The 23,246-nt window shown below is 34.4% G+C and overlaps 1 long non-coding RNA gene across 1 annotated transcript; it reads right to left on the bottom strand.

Moving 5' to 3' along the window:
* Positions 1–20,569: 20,569 nt before the first annotated feature.
* Positions 20,570–20,893, bottom strand: LOC149193533 (uncharacterized). Its single transcript, XR_016254965.1, has 2 exons — positions 20,834–20,893; positions 20,570–20,620 (listed from the first exon to the last, which is right to left on the bottom strand). It is a non-coding gene; the product is annotated as an uncharacterized LOC149193533 (long non-coding RNA).
* Positions 20,894–23,246: the final 2,353 nt, after the last annotated feature.

Below are 23,246 nucleotides of genomic sequence, written 5' to 3'. Positions count from 1 at the left end.
TTCTGGCATTCATGATGCTAAGCTGATTTTCCAGGGACCGGACGAATTCATGCCAGGTCTTGAAAATAATCCCAAGATCAAGCGTATCAGTCCACGGTTCGAGAAGAAACGTGCAATCAAAACGGGTGGTAAAGTGAAGAAAGCCAGGGGAAAAACGTGCCGGAATGGTAAGGGCAACATTACAGGTGCAGGTTTTGTGATTAATCTTCTAGAGGCCATTGCCAATGGTGGAAGACTTGAGGATGCAAAGGACAAGGAATGTGTAAAGTTTTTATGTGTTATTGATAAGGAGAAGAGCAAGCAGGGTTCAAAGGCTTCATCTGCTGATGGTAAGGAAAAGGACGAGGAAGGTGAAAAAATTTCTTTATCAGATGGTGCAAGACATGATCATGTAGGGGATTTGGTGTCACAACTCCTTGAGAATCTCGTTATAGGAGAAAAGTTGGATGAAATTGATCGAACTGAGAAGAATAACATCATTCCAAAGTCCCCACATAAGGCTAAGGTATGGGTATTGTATCATATTTCTATACTTGAGCAAAATGTTTTACCATGAAAAAACAGACAAAAAGTCCAGGCCTATCAATGAGGTTATGGTTCAGTAAAGGCGAAGATGGTGGCATGTCAGGTCACCCATCAAGGTTTCATTTCCCTGGAGGCATGGATAATGGATAAGGGGATAGGGCTAGGTGCAATTCTTGGGTGATTTTCCCAGAAGAATACCCCTTGTGGCAGCTGCTTAGATGAACCTCCGTTCAATGGTTCACCCCTTCAGGATTGTGTTGCTGCTGTTTGTGGTGCCCAACCTCTTTGGACATATTGTAATGCTTCTCTTGATTAAGAAACACTTTCAAAAACAAAAATCCTAGCTCAGTGAGTAACAGGTTTTTTCAACTTCCTGAAAGCGATGAGGGGCAAACCTCATAGTGACCTGCTTGCATAGACGAACTGGTACCCTGGTGGGTTTCTGGAGAAGCCACTTCCCTGCCCATTGAACCACAATTCCATTGACCTGAGTTTAATTTATCGTTAACCAGGAGAAAAGAAAATCGTTGAAAATACGAGTTTATACAGAATCAAAGAAGGGAAGCTCATTACCATAATGCCTGTCTACCACAAGTTACAACAGTTTATTAAATGCTAATGGGAGAAATTTTGCAGGTCGTTGAGTCAAGCCAATCCCTAGCACCTAGCAAAGTTTATCAGCACAGCCCCTTCCTGTGCACTGCCCTTTCTCAACCGTGCCAGCATTAACATTTTTTGCCTTAAAAGTGATGCTTTCACAAGATAGATAGGAAAAATTGCATACAACAGGCTGCAAGGGGTGAAAGGGGTCTTCTTGAGCAGGAAAATTAGCACAAGAGGGGTCAACCACAAAGTGCCCACCGAGGGCAAAGCCAATGCACATGCAGTCAGTTTACAATGTTAGTAAGGAGAGAGAATATGAAAGTTGTTGAATGAACTTTCCAGCGAAGGGTGGAATTCAAACAGTTACCATGCTAAACTAAATTCATAAATAACCATAACTATAGGTTGTGAAGTAATTTAGCCAATTAAAATAGCTATTTTACCAAAATTGTGTAATCTATCCAATCTTAAAAACAGTTAAGGGGAGACAAACAGAAAAGCTTTGACAATAACTATTATTATTCAACAAAACATAGGCCTTCTTTCTCGCTACCTTTGTACGAGAGTAGAGAATGTGTTCCCCAGGGTGCCAATAGCTTTTCGAGAGAACTTGGCCCTTGGTCCATAATTCTGACATTCGGCATAGAAAAGAGCCATTCTTGTTGCGATGGGTGACCGTCATATGCACGGAAGGTTGTGGAGGAATTTAGAACCACAGTTGGAAGCAAAGGATCGGTTGCAGGCATCACCCCTGGGGTTCGATGAGTTTGCCAAAATAAGAATTCAATAATATTGTTCTTGATACATTTTCCACAGTCTGCCACACTCTGTGAACATCCGGATTGGAATTGAAATCCCTCGTATATTCTTTGGTTCCATCCACTCTGCAATGTTGGAAGACCAACCATGCTCAGTGAGCAGGGTCCATCCCATCGCTCGTTGTTATGGGATTCGTCTCACTAGAATATGATTTAAACTAACGGGGCGCACCAGAATTTGATTTAAGCTAACAGCGGCGCAGCAGAATGGAATAGTTGTCGAAAACTGTGGCCAGCAGTGCAGCAGAATGGAACAGTTGTCGAATACTGCGGCCACCTATAACGAAATTTTGTGCATGAGCGGTTTGCAATTCAAATCAACGGCCTATCAGAATCTAATCATCTAACATGAAATCGAACGGCGCAAACAGAGGACACGAGGGCAGCAAAGGAGTTGTTTTCACATAAGAACGCCTTAGGGCGTAAAGATATACTATTCAATAAACGTGTAGAACTGTATTGAGGTGTTTGGTTAAATTTTAGCAATAAGGTTGGTGTATTTTAGTCTTTCTTTTTTTAAATAAAAATTAACCTGTGGCACGGTAATGGTCATAGAATTGGTAATTGTCATAGAATTAGTTAGGAAGTGTGTTGTTTTTTAAAGTTTTATAAATTTTATTTTAGATGAAAGAATAAAGATTTTAATATCTAAAATTCGAGATATTTTGATTTTTCATTGGTTTTTAAATAAATTTATCATAAAATTAAGTTTTATTGAGTTTCGAAAAATAAAATTATCAAAATATTAGAATAATAATTTATATTTTTATATTTAAATGTTTTAAAATCAATTTATAATAAAAAATTGATATTTATTATACACGATTTTAATATATATTATTAATATATAAGTATTTTTGACACGTGGCACACTGCAACTTCATGGAATTTGCTAGAAAGTGCAGTGAAAAAAAGATTCTAATCCTCAATGGAAAAAGAATGATTCTAGCCTTTAAATCTTGAGATAATTTTATTTATCATTGGCTTCTAAATTAATTTATTATAAAAATAAGTTTTATTGAGTTTTAAAAAATAAATCTATAAAAATAGTAGAAAATTATATATATATATATATATATATATATATATATTTAGATGTTTTAAAGTGAATTTATAATAAAAAAATTAATATCTATTATGTAAAATTTCAATATATATTATTAATATGTAAGTATTTTTTATTATGATTATACTATATTATAATATTCTAAAAGAGAGAATAGAAACCCAAAGATGTGATGGAGCTTCACCTTGAATATAAGGAAATATTTAATTCTTGTATATTAATCATGGAGTATTATTGTTTTTGTGTTGCCTTATTTTAATCAATCTCATGGACTAGATGTGTATATCAAAACATGGGTAAAAATCAATGTCATTAGTGTTGCTTTTACTCCAAAATGGGAAATTATGGGGACTTGCACGGTGATTTGAAACATTCAAGGGTGTTTTGAAACATTCAAGGATTGATAGTTTTAAACATTCAAGGGTGTTTTGAAACATTCAAGGACTGATAGTTTTATTGGCAAGACCAAGCCTGAAATAGTTTGAAACATTCAAGGATTAATACTTTTATTCGCAAGTCCAAGAATGAAATCACAATGGTGATGAGAATTTGAAAGGCACGAACTAGAAATTGGTTGGTGAATTCAAGATTGTCTACTTTAGAAGATAACTCCTATTCCAATTTTTTTTATGTAATAGCATTCACCACAAGTGAGATGTGCTACCGCATTTGTTTTAAATTTCTTATTTTTCTTCTAAAAGGACTTTTATATTATCACGGTTCTGTATTTACAAAACTTAGAACCTAGAAGCTCAAAATTGGCATAAAAATTAACTTAACCAGAAAACGAAATTATTATATTGTTTTTCCTGAAATAGTGTCTCTTTCCACCTCTGGAAGAGCATCACTCTACTCCAGTACCACCTCCTATGTTGTCATTCCCATTCCTCTTGATCCAACAGTGTTGTCATTCCCATTCCTCTTGATCCAAGAGTGGACCATACCGAAGGAACTGACAATGACATCTTTTTGAATACCCAAAATGTCTTGTCCCATCCTAATAGAAGCCTAACCGAAGGAACTCACAATGACATAATACCCAAAATGTCTTCTTCCATCCTAATAGCAGCCTAATTCTTCTCATGAGTCTTCAGAGATTTAAATGCCCATTTTTAAGGTCTTTGGATGGCTTTAGATATGTGTGATCTAGATATACTCATAGAAACATTTAACAATTCTTGCATTGGAGTAAGTGGCAAGATAATTTTCCCAAATCTTTTATTCTTTTAGTGTATCTTTACACTTTTAAAAACAATTACTTAGTTTTAAACTCTTTAATTTAAACTAAATGGAAAAGGCTTATTTTCTAAAATCTAAATTCAATGCATATATAAAATCACATACAAACACATTTTAATTAAATAAAACTCATTTAATAAACATATTGTAAAACTATAGTTATAAAAAGTTCGTTTGATGATATTGTCACAATACGTCTTCAAAATACCGTTGCCCTCTACAAAGCTACCAGCATTGCTAACAAGAAAATAATGGAAGGGAATTCTCTAATATGGTTCAGAAAAGGTGTGAGGATTCATGATAATACATCTTTGGAATATGCATGCCAGAATGCCAAGCATGTGCTTCCTGTGTTTCTTTTGGATCCATGGTTCTTGGAACCTGACGCAAATGCACCTTCTCCTGGTTGTGCCCATGTGGGTATCAATAGAATTCGGTTTTTATTGCAATGCATTGCTGATCTTGATGGTAGTTTGAGACAAAGAGGATCTTGTTTTCTCGTGTTCAAAGGAAATCCCGTCGATGTCATTTCACATCTTCTGAAAGAACTGTACCCACTGCTTGTAACTCTGTATTCTCACCTTTTCTAAGTCAATTTTGATTTTGACATTTGTAATCTATTTCGCAGACCTAAACTTGCATATAAATTAATAGGAAAATCATATATTTTTTTCAAATACAATTATGATTTTAAACTTTGTAATTAGTTTCGCAGAACTTAACTTGCGCATAACTTAATAGGAAATACATTTCCCTTTTCAAGGTCAGTTATGATTTTAAATTTGTAATCAGTTTGGAAGAACTAAACTTGCATATAACTTAATAGGAAAAAACATATTTTTTTTTCCTCAAGTTCAAATACATGTATAGGAAAAAACATATTTGTTTTCTCAACTTCAAATACCTCTATAGATTAATAACATATTAATAAATATAAAAAACATGGAAACCTGTTGTTAGATTACGACATGATCTGCTTAGATTTGAGTAGAAAAACTTGGAGTCAGAGAGAATGTAGTGGAGCTGGGCGAGAGAATGTCGTAGAGCTGGGCGTTGGGTTTGAGCAGTAATGAAATTATTTTAAGGAAAATTCAACAAACTTGCTTCCGTTGACATCCCAGATGGGGGCATAAGCGAACCCTCGCTGGAACATTGTTAGAATTAACAAAAATGAAGAAACCTCATTAGAACGGTGATACAATTAACAAATGAATGGGATTAATGATACGACAGCTTTATGGTTAACAAATGAATGGGATTAATGATACGACAGCTTTATGGTTAGCACATTCAATATTCATTATTCAAAATAGGATTCATTATTCAAAATAGGAATACATGTGAAGTTACTGATTAGTCAACGTCTGGATGTTGTTAGGGTTGTGGACACGGATGGCAAGGCCACCGTCCAAGAAACGCTTAAAATAGGTATCCGAGATGCACACCTTGGCTCTGTTTGGGTAAACCTTTCCGATTTCCGTACACAAATTATCGACATTTTAAATTGCCAACCAAACATCAAGACTATTATCATCCTCGAGCAAAGTTATAATACCATTGATATTGAAGGCATCAACGCAATCTGTCCCCTACAACACACTTGGCCGTGGTGAACTGTCCCAACCTGTAACTGGTGATGGAAATGGGGTTCAATATTTCAACAGGAGCAAAGAAAGCTGCAACATTTCTACCAATAGGCTCTGTAAGGGAGAAGAGTTTTCGAATAGAGCCTAGCGGCACTTCTTCCATTATTTGCCAGAGAATATCATGAATTCCAACCAGGGCTTGCCTGTCAAACCTATCACAGGCTTCTATTGTCATTAGATAATTTGGAAATTAATGGGCCCAATACAGAGTGAATCAACAATACAATGTAGCAGGTGAACCAGTGACAACCAGATCTAAACTGCAACAATGACGCATATAACCTAACTGAGTGGAATCAGTTGAGAAATGTTTGCTTGTGTGTACACCAGAACTGATCCAACCCTGAGATTTAAAAAATTTGAGTCTGAAGTCATTCACAATTCGAGAGTTAAATCTATCCCCAACAAACTTTATTATCGATATCCCCCAAACACTAACAAATATGATCAGGCAACTGTAAACGAACCTGTCGATTGAAATAAATTGTAAAAGGAACCTGTCGCTTGAAATAAATCTTCTTTGAATAGTTGTCGAAAACTGTGGCCAGCAGCGCAGCAGAATGGAACAGTTGTTGAATACTGCGGCCACCTATAACGAAATTTTGTGCATGAAGGCGGTTGGATTCATGCCCCACTATGGAACAGTTGTTGAAGACTGCGGCCACCTATAACGAAATTTTGTGCATGAAGGCGGTTGGATTCATGCCCCACTAACCAAGGTCGATCCGTTGCCACTTAGTTAATCGGCCTATCAGAATCTAATGTCTAACATGAAATCGAACGGCGCAAACAGAGGACACGAGGGCAGCAAAGGAGTTGTTTTCACATAAGAACGCCTTACGGCGTAAATATACTAAAATTATAATATAACTAAAAATATATACTAAATATGATCTACGCTTGCTGCGAAATATGATCTACCTGCTGCATCCTTCTATTCAGTGAATCCAGAAGGAGGCAAAGTCCTACACTGAATTTTGGAGCGTCGGCACATATGATGAGCCTGTAGCATCATCTCCTCAACCATCAACATCAACGGAGGGCCCGGAATAAATTTCAAATTTGCGTTCTATGGACGACTATGTGGGGGTGATTCATCAGATAGAAACATGATGCATATGTTTTGGATGGACCAGAAATAGAGATATACTTCACCAAAGAATGGAAAGGACGAGAGGTATACTTCGCCAGAAAGCGGAGAGCGGAAAGGAAGTCAAGATTGCGCTTACCAAGGAATTGTCATAGGTCAGAAATAATTATTGGTATTTCAAATATCATTGAAAATAAGGCTTGCTTTTATTCACTGTTGCACAGTTTTTGCAAAACACTCAAGGGGTTAGACGATTAATTTTACACCAACAACTAGACTAGGAAGAGGCACGACTCCCACACCCAAACCCACAGGAGGAGTCGGAGGAGGCCATGGCACATGGTATTCATAAAATATTTATAGACCCTTAATCACACCAAGAAGACCTACGTTGACACCTATTCAAATAAGCACAATGCTTATGACAACGCATCATTCAAATCTACCAATTCCTAATACCCACTTTAATGGATTTCTTGGTCCTGAACCCCACATGAATGGATATGGCCAAGTTCGGAGGGACTACTTGTCCAGTGATGGTATGTTTAATTCTACAATAGTAATGCAGCCAATGCCTCATTCTCAATCCCAAATTAACACATCCCAGCGAAAAATCGCAACAAGCAAGTCTAGAGAATAGTCAAGCTCACACCAAAGTGGGTAGAAAGAGAGAAGTCAGACATAAATAAAAGAAACAAGTTGCGTTCAGTGAAAAATATTCTCGGGCCATAATCTACCCCAATGCAGTATTCAATAAAAAAACCATCTAATGGTGACACTACTTCTGTTGATTATGACGATAAAAGAATTAGAATGGATCAGTTGTAGACAACCCCACAGCTAAATCAGTTGGTTTCCCAAGGCGTTAATTTTATTCGTGACGTTGGAGGAACTTACAAACCACAAATCCTTTATTGGGCCTTGCAACCACCTGTACACAATGGCAGTAAATACTACAAATCAAATGAGCTCCTTGACTCCTACTCCTAATCCTGTTCAAAATATAATTGGACAAGAGAAAACTCCTACACGGTCGCCATTGATGACGAATCAAACATTATAGACAAATGGTGCAGGAGTGCAGAGCAACCCTCAGGGCCAGTTAAATGGTTCATGGAAACTTACTGGGTTTAACGAAATCCAACTTCATCAAGAAGTTGATAATCCACTTCAACCAAATGGGGTACCTATGAACAAGGTGGTCAATATTGAAATCGAAACTCGAAAAAGGCAGGAGCACGAGGGCTCTACCTTTTTTCATAAGGTTGGAGGAATGTACGAAGCACAAAAACACTCTCGTGCTTCGCAAATTCCTGTCAAGAATGTCGGTACAACTGCAAATAATGCAAATCAAATGAGCTCCTGGACTCCTAATGACCATAATACTGCTCAGGCTATAATTAATCAAGAACAAGCTCCCTCTGATCACACTTCTATGGAAACAATAATGGAGCGTCATGATCCAATCGAGCTAGTTCAAGCAGCTCGCAAGGGCAGAAGGAATACAACAGGTGAATGACAGGAAAACTGATTTTAATCGTTCGGCTTCCAACGATCAACGAAACTCCTTTTAATCGTTCGGCTTCCAACGATCAACGAAACTGTTTTTAATCGTTCGGCTTCCTACGATCAACGATCAAACTTTGTTTAATCATCTAACACCATAAATCTACGGTCGACAATAAGACACGGCGTCGGCTGGGGCAATTCCTTTCAAAGGGAAACGCCTTACGGCGTAATAATTAATATCTTATAACTGGGTAAATAGTGTTCATCAACCTTTGGTAATTAGGGATTGTGAATGTGTTGTGTAGTCATAATGAATAAAGTCAAATGGGCCGCTTACATTTCTCGATTGGTATTTCATAAACAAACAACACATTGTCTGTTAGCACCAATATTTGGACTAGATTCGTGTAACCCAAAAACGAAAGAGATTATTTGTCTGCTTACGATCTATAAAAATGGATAAACATATAAAAGATTTTTGATGTGTTATAATCTATTTTCTAATTTTGATGTGTTATAATTTATTTTCTAATTTTAAGAGAATTATCTAAATTTGTTGAGTTGAGAGGTTTATTTAACAACCCAGTATAAGAGACATGTGTAAGTATGTCATGTTCTCAAAAAATAATAAAAATAAATTTGGAAAAATCAAAATTTAAATAACCATATAAATAAACAATTAAAAATGGCCACAAGGTCGATTCTACAATCTATTATGAGAGACACATGTAAATTTCCTAAAAAAAATAAAAACAATTTTTGCAAAAAACAAAAATTAAATAACCATATAAATAAACAATTAAAAATGGATTAACAAAACAATTAAATGAGTTGTTGATATTTCACTTTCATTTTACTTAGTTCTTTGATATTTCTCTTTCACTCTTCTAGAAATAAATAAAATATTTAGATGCCTATCTTAAATAATATAATTTTATGGATATAAAGTAATTAAAAAAAATCTATTTCTCTTATAAATATCTCAATATAGAATTTAAATAAATGGTTTGAATATCCATATTAACTAATATATTTCAATATAATATATATGTGTGTTTTAATGTTTACCTTAGTAAAATATACTTAACATATTTCAGTATACAATATATGTGTGTTAATGTTTACATTAGTAAAATATTTCAATGCTTGAAAAAAAAATTAACTAAAAATAAAATAAATATTTATTTTTTAATAAGAGGAAAATATGTAACTTATTTAATTTTTAATATAAAATATTGAAAACGATAAAATATTTAAAAATACAATTTAAACAATGACAATTTAATCCAGCTTAATCACATATTTGCACTAAAAGAGAATAAATCTCTTGACTTGTAATTTTTATTTCAAGTTTGAGATTTGATCTCTCTCAACTCTTAGCAAATTCATGGTTTAAATAGATCTATACTAATAATCAAAGATCTGAAAATAACAATTTCATTGTCCATCAATCTATTCTCAAAACTGAATCAACTAGATTTCTATAATGAAACTGAAAAAGATTATTTGTACATTATGATCCCACTGTCAAATACAACGCCACAAATTTGTGTCTTTATGTGCTGGACTAAATCAGCACCTTATGAATTTCCAAAGAGAAAACTTCTTTCCGCAGATATTTGTCTTTAAGTGCTGGACTAAATCAGTACCTTATGAATTTCCAAAGAGAAGACTTCTTTGCCAACATATTTGTCTTTAAGTGCTGGACTAAAACAAGTCTTCTTTTAAGAAATTTATGAATTTCTAAAGAGAAGACTTCTTTGCCCTCATATTTGTCTTTAAGTGCTGGACTAAAACAAGTCTTCCTTTTAGAAATTTATGAATTTCGAAAGAGAAGACTTCTTTGCCCACATATTTGTCTTTAAGTGCTGGACTAAAACAAGTCTTCTCTTTAGAAATTTATGAATTTCCAAAGAGAAGACTTCTTTGCCAACATATTTGTCTTTAAGTGCTGGACTAAAACAAGTTTCGAAAGAGAAGACTTCTTTGCCCACATATTTGTCTTTAAGTGCTGGACTAAAACAAGTCTTCCTTTTAGAAATTTATGAATTTCGAAAGAGAAGACTTCTTTGCCCACATATTTGTCTTTAAGTGCTGGAGTAAAACAAGTCTTCTCTTTAGAAATTTATGAATTTCGAAAGAGAAGACTTCTTTGCCCACATATTTGTTTTTAAGTGCTGGACTAAAACAAGTCTTCCTTTTAGAAATTTATGAATTTCGATAGAGAAGACTTCTTTGCCCACATATTTGTCTTTAAGTGCTGGACTAAAACAAGTCTTCCTTTTAGAAATTTATGAATTTCGAAAGAGAAGACTTCTTTGCCCACATATTTGTCTTTAAGTGCTGGAGTAAAACAAGTCTTCTCTTTAGAAATTTATGAATTTCGAAAGAGAAAACTTCTTTGCCCACATATTTGTTTTTAAGTGCTGGACTAAAACAAATCTTCCTTTTAGAAATTTATGAATTTCGAAAGAGAAGACTTCTTTGCCCACATATTTGTCTTTAAGTGCTGGACTAAAACAAGTCTTCTCTTTAGAAATTCATAAGATACTGTTTTAGTCCAGCACTTAAAGACAAATATCTGGGGAAAGAAGTTTTCACTTTGGAAATTCGTGAGGTACTGATTTAGTCCAGCCCATAAAGACACAAATATCTGTCGTTGTATTTGACAGTGAATCATAATGGACAAATAATCTCTGTCAGTTTCATTACAGGAATCTAGCCACAAGTCTTCTCTTTAGAAATTCATAAGATATTGTTTTAGTCCAGCACTTAATGACAAATATCTGGGGAAAGAAGTTTTCTCTTTGGAAATTCATAATTAAGGTACTGATTTAGTCCAGCACATAAAGACACAAATATCTGTCGTGTTGTATTTGACAAATAATCTCTTGCAGTTTCATTACAGGAATCTAGCCGATTCAGTTTTGAGAATGGATTGATGGACAACGAAATTGTTATTCCTGTTTATTAGTCTAATCCTATTAGAAAATGGATTATAACATATCAAGAATCTTTTATAAGTTGTTTGACAATGGATCGTAAACAGACAAATAAGCTCTTTCGTTTTTGGGTTACACGAATTTAGTCCAAATATTGGTGCTAAGAGACAGAATCTGTTGTTTGTTTCTGAAATACCAATCGAGAAATGTAAGTGGCTCATTTGACTTTATTCATTATGACTACTTTACAGCACATTCACAAGCCCGATTCACCAAAGGTTGATGAACACTATTTACCCAGTTATATGGTATAGGATGGTATTAATTGTTGATTCTCAAAGGTATATGCTATTAAGTTTGAATAAATGGTAGATTTGGCAACATTCAATATTATAATGTTTACTTGTTTATTTCATAGTAGTTATTCAATTACATTATTAATGATGGTAGATTAAGATTTTAGTAGGAAACATTGTCCAAGCTGGCAAACTTATTAGTTGTTGTTAGTTAGTGGAAATTAAGTGGTTGTTGAGATATTATAGAAGAATTAGTTATTAGTTATTCAATTACATTATTAATTATGATAGATTAAGACTTTAGTATGAAACATTGTCTATATTAATACACGCTGGCAAACTTATTAGTTGCTGCTAGTTAGTGGAAACTAAGTGGTTGTTGGGATATTATAGAAGAAAGTTACGAAAACTTTATTGAAATTTAGGGTGAAGTCATTTGAATAGTTTGAAATGAAAGTTCTGTAAATTTGTTATTATTTTTAATTAAATGGTGTAAAAAATAAGAAAAAAGAGGTAAAAAATTTGGAAAAAAATAATAATTTGGGTTTGATTATGATTGTTAGGTCTTGCAAGATAGAGTTAACAAAATCTATGATAAAAGATGAAATATTTATATTGTAATATAATTATTAGGTCATTGTATTTACGTTATTTCATTGAGATGCAACTCTAATACTATTGTTAATTTGAAGTGCAAATAATTGTTATTAGTTAATATTTTTATATTTACTTTTAAAGTTGTATTATTATTTTAAAAGTACAATTATTTGCCATGATTTGCCTAAATAAAAATGTGTAAGTGTAATTTTATTACAATATTTTACTTAGAGTTGGTTTTTGTTTCATCTCCCCAATTTAGACAAAATATATAAATTTCAAGATATAAAATATTGTTTTTTATAAATATCAAATTATAAAATATTATTTGTTAAATTTATTTCGAATAATATTATTTAAATTTATTTGTTTGAATCAAAATATAATAATCACTAAATTATGTTGATACAGTATTTTATATTAAATTTATATAATTGAAATTTCATAATTTATGTGTAGATTTATTATCAGAACTTCACTCCTACACACTAATAATATGTTAATCATTATTATCTAACTTTGATGAAACTTCATACCATACAAAATGAATTAGATAGATACATATTACAATTAGCTACAATCAATATGAAATTAACATGACCCCATAAACCATCAACATTTATGTGAAGAATCAATAGTAGGTATTAGTAATGATTAACTGAGAAAAAAGATAGAACTCTAAGGTTGTGCATTGACTTTAAATGAGTGTGCAAAGTTACAATAAAAGAACAAGTACCCTTTACCAAAAATCTTTGACCTTATTGATTGGTTGAAAAGAAAAATTATTTTCCAATATTTATTGCAGGTTACCATCAAGTGAGAATTAGAGAAGAAGGTATTAGCAACATTGCCTCACAAACAATGTAGGGTCATTATGAATTTTTGGTAGTTCCTTTTCGATCGACAAATGTGCCAACTAATTTTATGTGTATAATGAATGGATAATGTCACAATGGTCTAAAATATGTTTTTGAGTAGTCCACACTAAATGCTAGACAAACAAGATGGCTAGAATTCCATAGTGAATATGATTTTGCATGAAGAACGTTAAGGGAAAAGAGAATAAAGTGGTTGATTCATTTAGTAGAAGGGTGTATGAGATGCATGCTACAACCATTAGCATGTATAATTCAAATTTAAGAAGTAAAATTTTGGAGGTTGTAATAGTAGACTAGTATTATGTGTAGGTTAAAGAAGGTTTATAATAGGATAGTGTATGGAAAAAATTTAAATATTACAAGATGGAAGAGGATGGAGTCCTCCTATACAAAAACAAAATCTATTTTCTTAATTCTCTAGGATTAATAAAATTACCACCAAAGGAGATGCATAATATACCTTATGCTAGACATCTAGCATATCATAAAATAGTTACAACCATAAGAGGCTAATGCTTTTAGCTAGCAATGAAAGATGATGTGGCTAATTACATAGCAAAATATATGTAATGTTAAAATTTGAAGGGTCAACACAAACATCTTATAGGTTTGCTATAGCCATTTTTCATTCTTAAATGAAAATGAGAAGATTTATTATAGATTTCATTACCAAGTTTCCAAGGAGAACAAGGCAACATGATTCCATCATGGTAGTGGTGGATAAGCTTACATAGCTTATTCATTTTTTTCTAGTTAAGATGGCTACTAAGGAATCCAACATTTTAGAAATTTATATGAGGAAAATTGCAAGGCTACATGATATGTATAAGGAAATAATGTCAGATAGAGAACCCATGTTCAATTCCAATTTTTGGAGGGGTTTTTTTAGAGGACTTGGGACCAAATTGAATTTCAACATGAGGTATCATCCAAAATCAAATGGGAAAGTACAGAGGATTAACCAAATAATTGAGGATGTGCTAAGAATATTTGTTATGGACAAGCCTTCCAAGTGGGAAGACTATCATCAATTGGTTGATTTTTCCTACAATAATGGGCATTAGACATCATTCAAGATGAGTGTGTTTGAATCCTTGTATGGGGAAAATGTAACACACGAGTGAGTTGAGATAACTTAGTACACATAAACATTACTAGGTGAGAAATATTAAGAGAAATGAAAGAAAATGGTAAAGATAAAATAGAATTTAAAGGCTGTAGAGGGTGGGAAAATAACAATGTGAATAAAGGCAGGGCACATAGAGAATTTAAAGTGGGTGAGCATTTTTTATAAAAGTAAAGGTAAAATGGAACTCATCAACACTGGGAGCTACCTAAATTTGGAAATAAGATATTACGGGTCATTCAACGTTCTACAAAGATATGGCATATTTTCATACATGTTTGCATTGCCTACATCCATGATAATTCATAATGTATTCTATCTGTCTCTATTGAAAAAGTATGTTCTTAATCCTAACAATCTCATTGATTTGACTATGATCTAAGTGCAACATGAAGGGGATTTTTTATTTGAGCCAATGTGCATCATGGACAAGAAATTCAAAGTTCTCAAGAGTAGATTTGTTAACCTAGTAAGCAACTAGTGGAGTTCCTATGATCCCAAAAATTCCATGTGGGAGCATGAGGAGGCCACACATGAAGAGTACCTCCATATTTTTGCAAATTTTGGAGAAATATGAGTGCAACCTTGTACATAAATGCATAAGGACTCCATTTTGGGTGCAATTGAATTTCTTAGAATGATAAATTGAGACTTCTTGTCTAGCATATGCTAGAGCCCTAGAAGGGAATTGGGACAACCCAAGGAACTATGATGTAGAGAAGGGAGTACAACTCCTTAGGTTGTGCAGGCTGAAGGTGGATGATAGAAAATTGGATGGAATTTCTATAGGATTCATTAAACTAAGACATTGTTGATTTTTGTGATGTAAAATTTTGTATATGTATACATGTACACATATATAGTAAGGTGCATTAGGGATAGTAAAAAATCAAGGGGGAGAGGAATGTAACACCTTAGATTTGGGCATGAGATTAGCAATGTATAATTGTCTATATATTGAATGATTTAGGGCCTAGTGATGTAATATGTAAACATTTTACATGGAAAACAGTAAAAGAAAATACATCACTAGCTGCGAGAAAGATAAAGACAGGTAGTCATAGTGGGGCTATGATTCCACAAGAGAGGGGGATTAAATGGGGGTCCAAAGGGAAATCCATAGGCCTATAATACCATGTCATTTTCCTAATAAATTACCCTTTACAATTTAATCCTCTTTGGCTTATTAAAACACAATCGTTGAATGCATATGTAAGGTTGATAGAAAAGTACCCTTAGAGAGTTGTTAAAGAATGGGACTAAGTAAAATCATTTAACAAATGGGTGAGGGAGTCATCTCACATAGTTATGACAACATGGGGTGAGTACAATACTCCTTGGGAAGAGTTAGAGTCAATTAATCATGGGAGGAAATTCAAGTAGAGGGAATTCAAGTATAGGGGTATGTATATATATATATATATATATATATACATATGTATGTATACACACACACACACACACACACACATATATATAAAGAAGAGAATAATTATAGAGTTTATGGGAGTGTTGCAAGAGGTTGTAGCTTTATATTATGTTGAAAACTAGTTTTTATAGCTAGATTTTATGTTGAGGACTATGTTGGTATGCTTTTGAGGAGTCCTTGTGGACAATTACTTAAGTCTTTGTATAAAGGTTGATATGAGCACTTCTATAATAGTTGGATTTCCTAGAGCTCTCGGGTGAGAAGCTATTGGCTGATTTTGTATTGTAGTCTTAGAGGTGATGGAGGTTGTTTGATGGATTGGGATGTAGGAAATGCAATGTCATTCCTTGGGTTGCATAGATTTATGGGAATAGAGTTGGGTGCATGGAATTGTTGCAGGAATCATGTCACTATGTTTTTACTGGTTTTTGGACTATGTGAGTGGACAATAGACATGTATGGGAGATATTAATATTTGTGGACTTGTAGCCCTCGCTCAAGGGTGGCTTCTTATAGAGAACATTGATGCAACAATGCATATGGTTGGGTGGAGCATCTAACACTTGCAACCAATTTTGTAAACATTTTAAAGATAAGAATTTATTCATTGTTTCAATTAAATATATTTATAATTATATGTTATTTATTGTTTGCTAGTGTTTTTGTAACTTATGAGACTAACCTCGGGTCTAAGAAATTGGAATCCAAGGGCATATAAGTTGTGAAAATTACCTAAGGATTGCACCTGGCTTGGGCCACCCCAACCTTTAACATGGATGGATTTGGGGTGTCTCCTCCCAGCGATTGTGGATTTTTGGACATATTTTGCCTTACGAAATTAAGCCCTTCGAAACTGATCTCACTAGTAAGATTTGATAGTTTTAATTCTATGTTGAAATGCTTGAATATTGTGTGTAACTCATGAAGCGATATCCATGTATTTAAATTATGATATGCAGATTTAAATTAGTTTCATTCATGCTTTTAAGAATTATGTTAGTTGCATGACTTTATGCACATTTTCACTTTTAAACTAATACCATAGTCACTTTTGGTAGTAATATGGCCTAATATGAGGTTTTCATAAGTGACAATTGGAAAAATCTCAATCAATAATCTAAATTATAGAAATAGGAACTTCCTTAGTAAAGAATTGATTTCAAAGCTTGTCATTTGTTAACCAAAATGAAATTTAAATTTTTCTTTACCCCAACTAATGAAACAAATTTTACTATTAAAATAGGGGCTATAACCCTATGACTTCAACTTTACACTAAGTACCAAATCAAATGATAATTGATATAGCAATCAATTTAATATAAATGCAACAAACAATTTAAAAAAAACATTTAAAACTAGAAACAATGTCTTCTCATTCAAAAAATAAAAATATTACAATAATGTCTACAGTAGACTACATTAACTTCTCATAAGCCTTATATATTTCTTACATGTTTAGTACTCACACATGTACTAATAAAACCCTAACTAGTGTGTCCTTCTTCACTTAGTCAAACATAAAAAGAAGAGAATAAAAAGTAATTTAATAAACTTAATTGCTAATAATAACCCTAAAAGGAGAATCCATGTACGAGAGAATTTCACCAAGGCACTACCTATTCCGAAATAGGTCCTACACAATTGGTACATAAAAAGAAGAATATTGGATCTGTACAAGAAATCACTCCTTAAGAAATGTAAGCTATTCATACATATTAAGGAATGTATCATAAATGCATCATACTCATATTACTTTACATTAACCAAAAATAGAACTCAAATTTTAGAGTGATGTATTCACCATTCATGATCAGCTCGCCCTCTTAGAAAAGTAAAGAGGAAAGCAAAAGAAACAAGATGAGCTGCGAGGCAGCAAGTCCCTGCGTTAAGTTCATCCTGAGAATGCAAGAGTGGGCAAGTCACGAAAACCGTATTAGATGCTGAGAAGAAGCTAGAGCAAGGGAACTTTGTTTTTAAGCATTTGCCAGCTACAGTTAAGAAATGCTGCTGCCAATACTGCTGAAATAATACAGAGACCCACAAGCAGCACTAGAATTTGGTGATAGCGGCCTTCAAGACCAGCATGGCTTATAGAATGAAAGTTAAACAACAGATACTCTGCAAAAAACGCCATTGCTGCAATGATCTCCAGCACTCCATGTGGAAGAGGCAAGTACCTATTACGAAACATGGCCATCTCGATTAGAACACAACAGCAGAAAAACAAAAGCACTAGTAACTGCAATCTAATCTGACAAGCATAACATAAACAAACAATACTGAGAATAGCAAAAGAATAACACTGAGTCAAGAATTATTCAACTGAAGGTGAATAATTTAAGTTCGTAAAAGGCTTTAAGCCAACATGTACATTTTTTGCTCCAAAGTTAAAATCCAATAAACAAAAAGATTATTTCAAGGCTTTCTTGAATCTTACAAATTCATCCCACACATTGCCAACCTAGAGATCATGAGGGATTGATCTCCACAGATTAGAAGGCATTTCTGGGTTGATAGAACAGAGGAACGTAAATATGAACAGAAACAGAGTAGCATGAACAGAAACAGAATAGCCTGAACAGAATAAAGCTTACAAGCAAGAACACAAATCGGTATTTATGAACAAGGGAAGAACAGTAACATAACCTAGAAGAGAACTCAGAATAGCAAAAGAATAACACTGAGTCAAGAATTATTCAACAGATCAATGCACATTGCACATGCAAACAGAAGCTCAGGGAGACAAAGACTCAACTGACAGTGTCAAAAAGGAATTAAAATGCAAGGAATGAAATAGAATATATAAGAGATACAGAAGCCAAAATGGGTAGTTCACACATGGGACGTTGATCTGCATACTCACACAAACAGATCAATGCATTCATGATAATCGACCATATGGGAAATTCATCCCCCACAATCTATGGGTCAAAACTCCCAATCTATTAAAAGCGTTGTCTTTGGCATTGAATAGTTGTAATCAACTTGCAATTTGTAAGTTTTCTAGAAAGCCCTGTATAACACCCTGCTTACAGATACAACCGCAGCAGTTTGGAAATTCTTGTATTTCAATATAAAAAAAAAAAAAACCTTTTCTTTAAAATAAGGGAATTCACTTATGGTAACTTTAATTTCTATTTCTGACGTGTTAAATAACCAACAACATATGCACCTAAAATTGAAGTACTAGGCTTAGGAGCAAGCCAGAAATATTACAATAATAATACTAACAGATGTAGGTGGCTGCTAGCAAACATACTGAAACACTTAATAGAATGGAAGCAGCAGCTTCAGAGTTGTCCCCTCATTTCAAATTCTCTGGACTCACATGCTATTTTATGATCCTTGATGCCGCAACCAGTTGGCATCATAGGGCGATACAAAGTAAATGCAACCTGATAAAACCAAATACCCTGCAATGTAATGTAATGCCACCTAATAAATCTACCACAAAGCTCTTGGGAAATGCTGCTGCCAATACTGTTGAAATAATACAGAGACCCACAAGCAACACTAGAATTTTGTGATAGCTGCCTTCAAGACCAGCATGGCTTGTAGAATGAAAGTTAAACAGAAGATACTCTGCAAAAAACGCCACTGCTGCAATGATCTCCAGCACTTCATGTGGAAGAGGCAAGTACCTGTTACGAAACATGGCCATATCGATTAAAACACAACAACAGAAAAACAAAAGCACTAGTAACTGCAATCTAATCTGACAAGCATAACAGAAACAAACAATACTGAGAATAGCAAAAGAATAACACTGAGTCAATAATTATTCAACTGAAGGTGAATAATTTAAGTTCGTAAAAGGCTTTAAGCCAACATGTACATTTTTTGCTCCAAAGTTAAAATCCAATAAACAAAAAGATTATTTCAAGGCTTTCTTGAATCTTACAAATTCATCCCACACATTGCCAAAACTCATTGTACTATTGAAGTAAAAAACAAAAAAACTGGCTGGTGTTCCTAGAGATCATGAGGGATTTATCTCCACAGATTAGAAGGCATTTCTGGGTTGATAGAACAGAAGAACGTAAATATGAACAGAAACAGAGCAGCATGAACAGAAACAGAATAGCCTGAACAGAATAAAGCTTACAAGCAAGAACACAAATCGGTATTTATGAACAAGGGAAGAACAGTAACATAACCTAGAAGAGAACTCAGAATAGCAAAAGAATAACACTGAGTCAAGAATTATTCAACAGATCAATGCACATTGCACATGCAAATAGAAGCTCAAGGAGACAAAGACTCAATTGACAGTGTCAAAAAGGAATTAAAATGCAAGGAATAAAATAGAATATATAAGAGATACAGAAGCCAAAATGGGTAGTTCACACATGGGACGCTGATCTGCATACTCACACAAACAGATCAATGCATTCATGATAATCGACCATATGGGCAATTCATCCCCAACAATCTATGGGGCAAAACTCCCAATCTATTAAAAACGTTGTCTTTGGCATTGAATAGTTGTAATCAACTTGCAATTTGTAAGTTTTCTAGAAAGCCCTGTATAACACCCTGCTTACAGATACAGCTGCGGCAGTTTGGAAATTCTTTTATTTCAATATATAAAAAAAATTCTTTTCTTTAAAATAACGGATTTCACTGATGGTAACTTTAATTTCTATTCTCTTATTTCTGGAAACACACTAGTAGATAGGGGAAACTTAACCACCTATATAAATGAGACAAATTAGAAAACCTAATTTACTATCATATATTTAATCTACAATATCAAAAATTAATAGTAAAAGCAATACCTTATCAATAAAAGAAGCCGGATAACATCTATAAGTCTGCTCGAATGATGTAGCAGGATATCCATAACCCCCAAAAAACTGCAACCATTTCCTAATATTATCAGATCTTAGTGCACACATTGTTTGAGACTAGTTTTTTATTTTATGTGAAACCGAAACATGAAAAAAGGAGGAGATCAGATGTTCCTTTTAAGTCAATATTCTATTAGGCTGAAATAAGGCAACTAAATTCCGATAAAAAATCCATATTTGGAAAAGTATATGAGTGGAAATAAAATTCACATTGCATACCATTGTGAGAACAGTTGAATTTTTCAATCAGTTTGGATTTCCAATGAATGAACCTGCAAAGAACAATCCACAGATTCCTTCACTTCCCAAGTAAGGGCGACGTAAACTGTCTATTTAACATAATGCTGGATAAATCAAATATTAGCATACAATTTTTTAAATTACAATTTGAATTCTTAATTCAACAACGTTACAACTTACATTTCTGCATGACAACAGTGTAATGACCTGAAACAGATCTCAATGTACAGCCCATGGATTACTGACTTAAATGACCAATGAGAAAGAGCTCCCTGAACAAAGATGCCTCTAATTTTGAATTTTTAATTCAGCATTATATTTTTGCATGGCTCCTCTTTTGATGTGAATTGTGCCAATTAATAGCTTGCTCGCTCCGTATATGAATATGGAACCTCGCTTTGGAAACCATTATTGAACACCTTTCGATTTCTGTTGATCCCCTTCGGTTATGCATTCGCGTTCCCTGCTCACTCTCATAGCTATCTACCCCTCTGCAGCATTGAAATTGAGGCCATCTGTCCCGGCACTTAAGAGTGGATCTGGATATTGTGCATTTGGTCATGCTGCCCAACAATCAATAAGGGAGGGGAGCTGGAGTTGATGTTTCCGAAGTAACCAGTGGGGAGAGCAATTCAAGTCGTTTAGAAACGAAGAAAGCTCCAAAACCAGAAGAGGGTCGTTAAGTCGTATCCGTTGACAGAGGCGAAGAGTGAATCAATGGGGCAGAACCCTGGTAAGCTCTCAACTGAGAAACGACAATGCACCATGAAATTTCAAATTTAAATAAAAATAAGAAAATCAATCGATTTCAATAAAAATAAAAATGAAAATCGAAACTTTTATCCACCTTGTGGGCCCTACATGAGGGCCATGTGCCTAACACCTCTCTCTCCATAGCATAACACATGCAAGCTCTACAGCAGGCCACCTAAGGTTGCATCAGGCTAACATATGTGATCAGGCAGATTGAAACCTGAAACCCGAGCAGGAAGATTGAAACCCGAGAAGGGTCTCTAAAGCAGGCCACCTAAGGTTGCATCAGGCTAACATCTGTTATCAGGCATATTGAAACCTGAAACCCGAGCAGGAAGACCCTGCAATGTAATGTAACGCCACCTAATAAATCTACCACAAAGCTCTTGGGAAATGTTGCTGCCAATACTGCTGAAATAATACAGAGACCCACAAGCAGCACTAGAATTTGGTGATAGCAGCCTTCAAGACCAGCATGGCTTGTAGAATGAAAGTTAAACAGGAGATACTCTGCAAAAAATGCCATTGCTGCAATGATCTCCAGCACTCCATGTGGAAGAGGCAAGTACCTGTTACGAAACATGGCCATCTCAGAGCATAATAGAGCGCAGAGAGCATTTGTTCTTTGTTCTGCTCTGTCATAACAAACCCCATTTCAACTTCAGAGAAGACGACGGGCTCCAGAGCTCTGAAGAAGAGGCGCAGCTGAACAGGCGTATGTCGACGATGTTCATGGTGACCATCTCTAGAAGCCCTTCAGGTGCGCGGTCGCATTTGGTGACAACAACCAAAGTTCGTTCGCCGCGCTCGTCCACATACTTGGACCTTTTGACTGAATCGCAGGTGAACAAGTTTAGAAATCCTTTGTTTATAAATTGTTTTGAAAATAGGCTCAAGCCCTGCAACGTTTATATGTTTATTAGTCATTCAGAAAATTGCTTTGGCCCTCGAATATTTTCAAAGATTTCTAATCCTAATTTCTGTCGTTACGAACATTTTTCCTACGTTTATAAATTGTTTTGGAAGAAGTTTCAAGCCCTTCTCTATTTATAAATCAATCGTTTAAATTGTTGTGTATCTACCAGCTAACAAATCATGATTTCTCATCTGATTTTTAATAACTAAGGACTAACAACTCATGATTTCTCATCTGGTTCTTACGGAAGAAGTACTTTAGCCTGGTTCTTACAAATAGAGAACATAAGTAGTATCTAGTTCTTACAAACAGAGAACATAAGGAAAATAAATTTTGAAAGCAGGTACAGGCATACCAAGCAGGGCTTGTCCACTTCCAAACAAGAAATGGTGGAGAAGAGCTTAATCCTGCCCAAAAGAAAAAGAAATTTGGAAAGTAGGGATAGGCATACCAAGAAATGCATACGCAGGTAACAAATTTCACGCCTGGTAAGCTATTAATAATGCATTCAATTGCAATACTGATTACTGATAATATCTGGAAAAAATGCAAAACTAATTACTGATTACTAATAATATCTGAAAAACACAAAAATTCTAACAATATGAATAGCATCTGGGTGTGGGCATCACAACAACTGGATGTGGGCAGGGTTCAGTGAGTGATCGGACCCGGACCAATATCAATTCAGTGATCGGACTGAGATCACCGTGATCACTTCAG

This window comes from Pinus tabuliformis, chromosome 2_2 (genome assembly GCF_031772625.1).
Source record: "Pinus tabuliformis cultivar Carrire ecotype Pingquan chromosome 2_2, CPIR1, whole genome shotgun sequence".
NCBI lineage: Eukaryota > Viridiplantae > Streptophyta > Pinopsida > Pinales > Pinaceae > Pinus > Pinus tabuliformis.
Note: the sequence above shows the minus strand (reverse complement) of the source record. Positions and strands in the feature narration are given on the sequence as shown.